This window comes from Sorex fumeus, unplaced genomic scaffold (genome assembly GCF_029834395.1).
Source record: "Sorex fumeus unplaced genomic scaffold, SorFum_2.1 ptg000029l, whole genome shotgun sequence".
Classification (NCBI taxonomy): domain Eukaryota; kingdom Metazoa; phylum Chordata; class Mammalia; order Eulipotyphla; family Soricidae; genus Sorex; species Sorex fumeus.
This window is the reverse complement of record NW_026606086.1, coordinates 13266075-13277256: the sequence shown is the minus strand read 5'-3', so window position 1 is coordinate 13277256 and position 11182 is coordinate 13266075. Positions and strand designations below refer to the sequence as shown.

The window sequence follows — 11182 nt, the reverse complement described above, 5'->3', positions numbered from 1 at the left end:
CTAGTGAATCCTTCCAAACATTCAAAGGGGCCCTATTGCCAGTTATTTTCAAGATTTTCCAGGAAACTGATGAAACAGAAACATTCCCAAATAGTTTCTATGAAGCACATATCACCCAAATACCAAAAGAGGACAGAAACCACATACACACACACACATACACACACACACACACACACACACACACATATATTTAATCTCTGAAGGAATAAATGGAAGAGAGAGCTAATAGATATATACAGAGATTTTATTAACCCAAAACCGTATATATATTTTTTCCAGTGCACATGGAATATTTTCCAAGATAGACGACATGTGCTAGACAACAAAAAATACCCTAATAGAATCATAAAGATAAAATAGTATCAACTATCTTTTCAGGCCATGAAAAACTAAATATAGAAGTTAATCATACACAGAAATGAATAATCAGATCAAACAACTGGATATTAAACAGTTCAATATTGAACACCGAGTGGGTCAGAAAAAAAAAAAAACAAGGAAGAAAGAAATCAAAAGATTCCTGGAAACCTGAGAATGAATAAATGAGCTACTAGAATGGTGGGACACATCTAAGGCAGTGATAAGGGGAATATATTTAGCTCTGCAGGCATTTCTCCGGAAGGAAGGAAGGTCCCACTTAAACAGTTTAAGATCTTAGAAAATTACCATTAAAAGTAGCACAGAACAGGCAGGAGGAAAGAAATAATAGAACTTAGAGCAGAAATTAATGACATGCAAACCCAAAAAACAATCTGAAAGATAAATGAAACCAAAAACTGGTTCTTTGAAAAATAAAGAAGATTGCCAAAGAATTAACAAGACTCGCAAAAAAAAAGACAAAAACAAATCCAAATAAAACAAATCAGAAATAAAAAGAGCACATCACAACAGAAACCAAAGAAATTCAAAAGATAATCAGAGATTATTTTGAAAGTCTGATATGACATGAAATAAGAAATCCTAGAAGAAATGGATAAATTCCTGGACTTCAAGAACCTCCCAAGGCTAATCCAAGATTTGGAATACCTGAATAGACCAATCACTGTCAAGGAAATTGAAACAGTAATGAAAAGTCTTCCCAAAAATAAAAGTCCGAGTTCAGATAGATTCACTAGTGAGTTGTTCCAAACATTTAAAGAGGACCTATTGACGTATCTTTACAAGCTTTCCAAAGAAACTAAAGAAACAGAAATACTCCCAAAGATTCAATGAGGCAGATATCACCCTAATACCAAAAACAGAGAGAGACACCAACAATAAAAGAAAATGACAGGCCGACATCATTGATGAACAAGGATGCAAAGATCCTCAAAAAATATTAGAAAATAGAATCCAATGACTCATCAAAAGATCACACACTATGACTAAGTGGGATTCATCTTGGGATGCAAGGATGATTTAGCATTAGCAAGTCAATCAACATATTCCAACATTTCAATGAAAGATAAAAACCTTATGATTATTTCAATAGATGCTGAAAAGGCATTGACAAGATCCGGCACCTGTACGATGAAAACTCTCAACAAAATGAGAATTGAAGGAAATTTTGTCAATATAGTCAAAGCCATCTATCACAAGCCTATGGTAAGCATTATCCTCAATGGGGAAAAACTAAAAGTCTTCCCTCTAAGCTCAGGGACAAGACAAGACTCTCACCACTCCTATCCAACATAGAACCAGAATTACTTGCCATAGCAATTTGGGAAGACAAAGATATTAACTGCATCCAGAAAGGAAAGGAAGAGTTCAAGCTCTCACTATTTGCAGATGACATGATACCATACTTAAAGAAACCTAAAGAATCTACTAGAATGCTACGAGAAACAATAGACTTGTATAGTAAATTCGCAGGCAACAAAATTAATGCCAAAAGGTCCATGGCTTTACTATATGGAAATAATGACAGAGAAGGAAGTATATAAAAGAAATAATCCCATTCACAGCATGCCTCAGAAAACCACCTTAACTCTGGGGGTAAAAGGACCTATACAAAGAAAACTACAAAATGCTACTTCAAGAAACATAAGAGGACATGAAGAAATAGAAACATATCCCTTGCACATTAATTGAGGGTATTGACATTGTCAGAAGGTCGATAGGCCCCAATGATTTATACAGATTCAATGGTATCCCTATAACTATACCCATGGCATTCTTCAAAGAAATTGATCATATGGAACAACAAGCCCTCATGAACAGCTAAAGCAATTCTTGGGGGATGGGGAAGATGGGAGACATCAACTTCCCCAAACTCAAAATGTACTAGAAAGCAGTAATAGTTAAAGCAGCATGGTATTGGAAAAAAGACAGATCCACAGACCAAAGGAATAAGGTTGAATACCATTGCATGCTCTAAAATATATGATCATCTAATATTTTATAAGGAAACAAGAAATATGAAGTGGAGCAAGGAAATTCTCTTTAACAAATGGTGCCAGGAAAACTGAACAGCTACATGCATAAAAATGAACTCAGACCTCTACCTAACACCATGCACAAAAGTCTGATGAAAATGCATTAAAAACCATAACATCAAACCAGAATCCATAAGGCACATTGAATACAAGGTTGACAAAACCCTCCACAAGACTGAAGTGAAAGGTATCTTCAAAAATGAAACAACACTGACCAAACAAGTGGAAGCAGATAAAAACAAATCGAACTATCTTAAACTAATAAGCTTCTTAATCTCAAAATAAACAGTAACCAGGATGCAAAGATAGCCTACAGAATGGGAAAGAATATTCACCCAATACCCTTCAGAAAGGGGGTTAACATCAAGGATACACAAGGCACTGGTTGAAATCTACAAGAAGAAAACATCCAATACCATCAGAAAATGTGGCAATGAAATGAACAGAAACTTTCTCAAAGAAGAAATTCGAATGGGCAAAAAGCACATGAAAAAAATTCCCTTCACATTAATCACCGCGAAGTTGCAGATTAAAGCGACGATGAGACATCATCTCACACCACAACACAGAGTACGGCACACATCCAAAACAACAAAAGCAACCATTCTTGGTGTGGAAGTGGGGAGAAAGGGACTTTTCTTCACTGTTGGTGGGAAAAAAAAAACTAGAAATTGAGTTCACATTTGACCCAGCAATACCACTTCTGGGAATATACCCTGGGGGCCCAAAAACGTGCAGCATAAACTCCATCTGTATTATTATGTTCTTTGCAGCCCTTTTTACCAAAGCTAGAACCTGTAACCAACCTGAGTAACCAAGAACAAACGAATGGTTAAAGAAATGATGGTACATCCACAAAATGGAATACTATGCAGTTGTTGGGGAAAATGAAGTCACGAAATTTTCCCATAAATGGATAGACATGGAGAGTACCATATTGAGTGAAATGAGTCAGAATGAAAGGAACAGATATAGAATTACTGCATTTATTTGTGGTATATATACACCTACATATATAGCAGGAGAATAATACCCATTGGCAGGGTAAACAGCAATTAGGAAGACTTGTCAATGGTTGGCACTAATGACAAGTGTGTGAGGGGCTGAGGGTAGATTAGAAAGAGAAGAGACTGCTATGGAAATAATAGCTGGGAACGATCACACTGGACAAGACCTGAGGGTTAAAAGTAGGTAAGGGGTATTCTATATAACCTCTCAGCTTCAATATTGTAAACCATAAGGCCCATATCCTCCATCTTCCAGTAGGCAGGGGTCACACCCACCAACTGGCCCCTTGGTGCCATGTAATTCCATCAACGGCCAAGACCCAGAGACTATAAAACCTAGCTCCCGGAAGTGTGTGGCCGCAACACCTTATTATCTCATCCTTACTTTGGACAACTTTGCAGGCTACTGAATGTAACCTGCCCACGTGGCAGAGTCTGGCAAACTCCCTGTGGCATACCCAATATGCCAAATACCAGTAACAATGATGGGTCTCATTCTCCTAACCCTGAAAGAGCCTTGAATATGGCACTTTTTAAAATCTCAGGGCTAGGATGAAGAAGAAGTTGCTGGTGCCTGCTCAAGGCAATCGACGAACAACAGTGATCGTGAAGGCCCAAAATGAGAGAGAGAGAGAGAGAGAGAGAGAGAGAGAGAGAGAGAGAGAAGAAAGAGAGAAGAAAAGTTTCCTGCCATAGAGGTAGGCAGGGGGTGGTGGGTGGGGTGTGATGGGAGGAAACCTGGGAACACTGGTGCTGATAAATATATACTGGTGGAGTAATAAGTGTTAGAATTTTGTATGACTGAAATCCAGTCATTAACAATTTTGTAAAATTAAAATAAAGTAAATAAAATAAGATAAAAGGGGAAATAGGTATACGTATATGAAGAGATTCATACAAATTATTGCACTGAAATGTGCACTATTTTTAGGCAAATTTGGGTAAACTTTTCTCATTTCTGTTACTTGGATATTTTTATCAAAGCTATCATTATCAGATTAGAGGAAAACAGAAAACTCTAAAAACTAACCAGGTAACTCTTAGAAATTACAAACACATTTATAGAGTAGCATAATGAAAAATCAAAACATAAAATATAATGATTTTAATAAACAGTAAATCAGAGAGGATGGGAATTAAGAAAACTCTGCAATTGAGATTTAATCAGTTCAGTGAAGTAAAAGGATATGAGGTATCACTTAAAAAAGAAAGTAGAAGAGGGACTGTGAATGTTGGACCAAAAGTGACTCATGAACGGTTGAAAATACTCAAAGCAGTTCAGCAGCAGCATTGTGAAACAAGTTTCTAATACATCAATATTATAAATTATAGCACCACTGTTACCTGAACCATAATAATGTAAACAGTAAGATAACCGAAGGTTTTACTTAACTAGTCCTATTAATTTCCTTTTTAAAATTTATTTTATTCATTTTCAATTAGGCATCATCTGTTGTAATTCTGTTTACAAGAGTTTTAGTATATGACTTTGCTTTTAAAAACATTGTATGGAGAGTGATTTTAACAGGAATTGCATAAACCACCCTTGGCCCCGGAGTTTAGGGAGAAGTATCAAAGAAATGGAGTGAAGAAGAAAGGAAGAAGAGATGAGAAGCAATTTTAGCAGAGCTCAAGGGGACTCAGATACATGGATGATGTTGAAGAATGCTACAATATACAAACCACACAGTCAACAACACTGAAATCTCAAGACTTGAGTTTTAAGAACCAGATTTAAAAGGTTCCTGTAAAGATGGCAGTCTGGTGCTAGAAAGGTCAACTAGGAGAGGTATTCGGAGAATACTGGTGGAGGGAAGTAGACACTGGTAACAGGATCAGTGGTGGAACATTCGATGTCAAAAACTCAAATTTGAATAACTCTGTAATTCATTGTCCTTTAATAAAATAAATTTGGATGAATAGCCAAATAAATATTAGAGTGCCTCTTGCAGAAATTGCCTATTGAGACTCTGGCTTATTATGCAATTAATAATGATTTCCTATGCACCTAATTCCAACATTGCCCCCATCATTGGTGTATCTTCTTCTACTCCCAGAATGGCAAGACCCCTCCCTTCAATCCCTATCCCAATTCAAATGTGTGTATCAGTTCTCCCAGTATGTTACTTTTAGCCTTTGTTGCTACATTACTGTGTATTCTATGTCCCGCATATCTGAAAGAGCCTTTTGTATCTATCCCCTTCATTCTGAATGACTTCACTAAGCAGGATATCCTCTAATTCCATTGTCTCGCTGTAAATTGCATGATTTTGCTTTATTAGAGCTGCATAATATTCCATTCTGTATATACGCTTTTTTTTATTAAACTTATTCATTTATTTTGAATACCCATCCCTCCACCAGTAACCATTTCCCACCACCACCGATCCCAGTAACCCTCCCATCCCCCCCATCCCACACTGCCTCTGTGTTAGGGCATTCCATTTCGTTCTCTCTTTCCTATTGGGAGTTGTGGTTTGTAAAAGAGTTAAGCCTGATTTTCAGGTAGAAATGTAGGATAATTTATGTTCCACTGATCACTTTATATATAAGAAGATGTCACGCGGCCGTGTAAGTAAAAGTCCTGGTTCCTGCATAAACTTTCTTCTCTGTGGCTGTGTGCTGTAAAGATGGCGCTGAGAGGCGGGTTGTGGGCGTGACTTCCGGAATCAGAGGTTACCTGGGAGCCAGGGCAGTCCCGGCCATTTGGGGTGAGAGTCCTGTTTCCGCATGCTCGAGCTGTGCATGTAGAAGCTCATGGTCACCAGGGTTCCATCTGGAGGAGGCGGAATGCAGCACCTACCCCATCTGGGGCTTCCAGGTGATCTTGGCTCTCTTTGGGACCTGGAGCATTCTCGGGATCTGTGGAGCCCTCCCGTGGCCTTTCTTCTCTATGGCTGTGGGCTGTAAAGATGGCGCTGGGGGAAGGGTTGTGGGCGTGACCTCCGGAATCAGAGGTTACCTGGGAGCCAGGGAAGTCCCGGCCGTTTGGGGTGAGAGCCCTGTTCCTACATCCTCACGCTGTGCTTGTATATATACACTTTTTAATTCATTCATCTGTGATTGGATATTTGGGTTGTTTTCATACTTTGCCTCTTCAACAAAGTGCAGGGATAACCATAGGCATGCTTATATCCTTTCAAATTTGTGGGTTTTGTATATTATAGTTTTGCTTTTAAGTTGGAACTATTTTTTTTATTAAATCAGCATGAAATACAGTTGCAGACTTACAAACTTTCATGATTACATTTCAATCATACAATGATCGAGTACCCATCCCTCCACCAGTGCCCATTCTCTACCACCAATCTTCTCAGTATACGTCACACCACCCTCACCCCTTCTCACCCCTTGACCCTGTGACAGGAACAGTTCCTCTTTCTCTCTCTCTCCTTTTGGGTGTTATGGTTTGCAATAATAATATGGTACTAAACTGGCATCATGTTTGTTCACAGTCTACTTTCGGCAACATCTCCCATCCCAAGCAATCCCTACAACTATCATTTACTTTGTGGTCCATTCTCTATCCCAGCTGTTTTTTCCTCCAGCATGTGAGCCCAACTTCCAAACCATGGTGCAACTCTCCTGGCCCTTATATCTACTGTCCTTAGGTGTTAGTCTCCCATTCTTTTACTTTATGTTCCAGTAATGAGTGCAGTCATTCTATGTCTGTCCCTCTCTTTCTGACTCATCTCGCTTAGCAGTATACATTCCATGTCCATCCTCTTAGATACAAATTTTATGATTTCATCTTTTCTAATAGCAATATAATATTAAAATTATGGTAGATTTCACCAATTTGCAAGTCATTTACATGCAGGGCCCATTCTAATCATCTCTGTATATTTCCAATTTTAGTATATGTTGGGCTGGAGCAATAGCATAGTGGGTAGGGCATTGGCCTTCCAAGCAGCCAACATGGCCAACCCGAGTTCGATTCCTCCGCCCCTCTTGGACAGCCTGGCAAGCTACTGAGAATATTTCGCCTGCACGGTAAAGCCTGGCAAGCTACCCATGACGTATTCGATATGCCAAACACAGAAACAATTGTCACAATGGAGACGTTACTGGGCCCGCTCGAGCAAATCTATGAAAAACGGGAGGACAATGACAATGACAGTGACAGTATATGTTGCCAAGGAAAGCACTGTTATTTTAGTTTTAGCAGTCAAGCAACATGTTAATTGCAATACAACAATGAATGTCTACATCTCTCCACCAATAATCACAGGTTCCCTTCGACCCCAAAGCTGTCTCATTAATACCCAGATCTTTAAGAGTACTTTTGGTAACATGTACCCCATATTTACTGGAGTTTAGTATCTAGTGGTTTACTTATATACAGATATCTTTACTGTACATCTTGTCCCTATGTTCCTTCTGATCCTTTCTCTATTGTCTAATGTACATTTTAGTTTCTGTAATCTAGGGTTGCATTTCTATATGCAAATAAAGATGTAGTAAAGAAATAAAATACTTCTTCAGGTCCTAAAAGAGTACTATATATATATATATATATATATATATATATATATATATATATATGATCTAACTGACCCACCTATCATCCCAGTACCACCTGGTCACTTAAGCAACTTTGGTACAGCCTAGGTCCTCCAACTACAGTGACTACTGTGGAAGCTGATTTAATGAGCATTGCATCCATGGACCTTTTATTTAACCACCAGTCTCATTGGCCAAGAATCTCTGGTTGACCCCACTAACCATTCTCAGCATCCTGAGTATTGCTTAAAATCCCCAGTAGCCAATTCTACTATACTTAAAGTTGGATTTATGTGATGTCCAAAAATATAAAATACCTACAATCCATGTTAGTAAAGGAGATGAAAGACTTATATATGGAAAACTAAAAATCACTATTGAAAGAAATAGAAGACAACAGCAGAAATTGCTTAACTATTCCATATTCATAGTATGGAAAATATGAATTTTCAAAATGACTATCCCACCCAAAGCAATGTTAAGATACAATGCACTTAAGAAATTTCTGAGACCATAATTTAAGGGCTTGTACTCCATAGAAAAGTTTTTTTTTCCTCCTGTGTTTTTGTTTGATTGGGATCACACCTGAATATGCTCAGGGCTCACTCCTAGCTTGGTGCTCAGCGATCAATCCTGACAGTGCCTAAAGACCATATGTAGTGCTAGGAGTCTGGTGCAGGGCATTGAACCCAGGTCAGTCACTTTAACTACTGTACTATCTCTCAAAGGTCCCACCAAATCTGTACTTATTTACATAGAAAATTGTGGCTATGTTTCATGGTAACATTGAGTAGCACTTCTTTCTACACACATATTTTTCTGTATTACAATCAGATATATTTTGTTTACACTTGGGTGTATGAATTTAAGAGATTCCCTAATTAGGGGTTGTGAACAGACAACTGTTAAACCCTTGTTACTATCTAGGAAATTTATTATTTCTTGTCCCTAAAGACATAGTCCCCAATGTGTAAGACTTTGCCAGCTTTCCATTCTTAGTTTCATTTCTCATGAGTGAACTTCGGTCACAAGGGTCACTCAATTTTACATAGAGTGACTTATATATCATAAGACACTCTGGTAATAAAACATTTTTCCCAATTCGTTCTTTGAAATTCTATCTTTGGCCTGAGTAAGTACAGCAGGTAGGGTGCATGCTTTGCATGCCAGGTTCTCTCTCCAGACCCAACAGGAGCAATTTCTGGGTGTAGAGTCAGTAGTAAGTCCAAAGGGAAAAACAAAACAAAACACATCTATCTTTGACTAAAGCAATTAGATTGTATCTGTTTCTGTATCTTTTAAAAGTCATAGTATATTTGTCAGACTTTTAAAGAAACAATTTCATTTTAGTACTGAGTTACCAGAACTCAGTTCCTAGATTGAAAGTGAATCAGGCTCTTCAAGAATGACTTTTTATTCAAGATGAACTGAAAATTCTTAATATTCAATAAAAGGGGCAGTAATAAGTAGAGACACTTAGAAATATGTTGGAATTACCATGTCTCTGTGTCCAACTGAGGCTTTATCACCTTCCATTCTATTGGTAAGAATTCTATAATTTTCTAATAATAGTATATTCCTTTTACTTACATTCTAGTTTTTGTTTGTTTGTTTGTTTTTTTTGTTTGTTTTTTTGGGTCACACCTGGCAATGCACAGGGGTTACTCCTGGTTCTGCACTCAGGAATTATTCCTGGTGGTGCTCAAGGAACCATATGGGATGCTGGGATTTGAACCCGGGTTGGCCGCGTGCAAGGCAAACGCCCTACCCGCTGTGCTATCTCTCCAGCCCCACATTCTAGTTTTTTGCTGTGAGATAATTTATGCCTCTTATTTTAAAAGAGTAATAACAAGCCGGATTTTTTAGAAAAAAATTTTTAAAATGTCATTTTGTTCTAGACTATTGAAATATAATCAAATCCCTTTTAATAGAAATAATTTTTACATGCATTATGAAAGTTCATATATTTCCTGTTTACTACTCCTTTATTAGATGATCAGGTGAAGCATGCTTTCAAATGAATTCAAATTCGTAGTTAGAATAAAAAAACTTTCTGAATAGTTTAAATTAAAACTCTTCACAATGTAATTTCCAAATATTTTTATAGTAAGATAAACCTATATCACCTAATTAGGACAAAAATAGCAACATTATTGCAACTGGTTTTACCAATTTAATTAAATGAGAACATTAATGAAAATACACTTAAAATACACATAGATTAATTTACTTTATCAAAATTCATTCTTCCTGAATTGATGGAATTCTTCCATCAATTATAAGCATGGAATGTGAGATGTATCAGTGATACTGAACCCTCAGGACATAGGTTTTTGTTCCAATGACACTCTTAAAGTCCTGAAAGATAAAGAAATTTCTCATTTGTTTTACAAAGTTCAATTTCCAGAGAATCTGTTGGAATATATTGAGATTATCAGATGGTTATTCTCTATCAAGATGAAATTATTGTTGTTATCACAATCACAAATCATCCTGTTATTCATCGATTGCCTCGAGCAGGCCCCAGTAACGTCTCTTTCATCCTAGCCCTGAGATTATATCCAAGGCTCTTTAGGAGAATGAGACCCATCATTGTTACTGGTATTTGGCATATTGGGTATACCACGGGGAGTTTGCCAGACTCTGCCAGTTTGTCCAAAGTAGGAATGAGATAATAAGATGTCATAATAAGATGTCACACGGCCGGGTCGGCCAGGTGTGTTTTGTGCAAAGCAAATGCCCTACCTTCTCTGCTATTGCTCCAGCCCATAATATTTGTAGTGTTGAAATTTTTTCTATGGAGGACTTAAGTGATAGCACAGCGAGTAGGGCATTTGCCTTGCATGTGGCTAACCCGGCTGATCTGAGTTCGATTCCTCTACATGTGACGCATTCAGTATGCCAAACACAGTAACAACAAGTCTCACAATGTTACTGGGCCTGCTCGAGCGAAATAGATGAACACAGGAGGACAGTGCTATAGTGCTACCATGGAGGAAAATGATTTACTTGAATTTTTTGTTAATTATTGGAAATATCTTTGTATATCATCTATTACATACTAATGCTTGAGAAGAAATTTGGATCTCTAATGCTTTATATTGACAATAGAAAATAGTACAGCTTTTGGCCTTAATTACATAACTACTAGCATATAATTATAGTCAGGAAAATTCACCTACTATATGAATAATACAGAAACACACTGTTTACAGGGGATTTTGTTTGATGTGAAAATGTAAGACCATAAGATTC

At 37.5% G+C, this 11182-nt stretch overlaps 1 non-coding gene across 1 annotated transcript; it reads right to left on the bottom strand.

The window, feature by feature from the left end:
- Positions 1 to 7199: 7199 nt before the first annotated feature.
- On the bottom strand, positions 7200 to 7303 carry LOC130024985 (U6 spliceosomal RNA). Its single transcript, XR_008792627.1, has one exon. It is a non-coding gene; the product is annotated as a U6 spliceosomal RNA (small nuclear RNA).
- Between the last annotated feature and the right edge of the window lie 3879 nt (positions 7304 to 11182).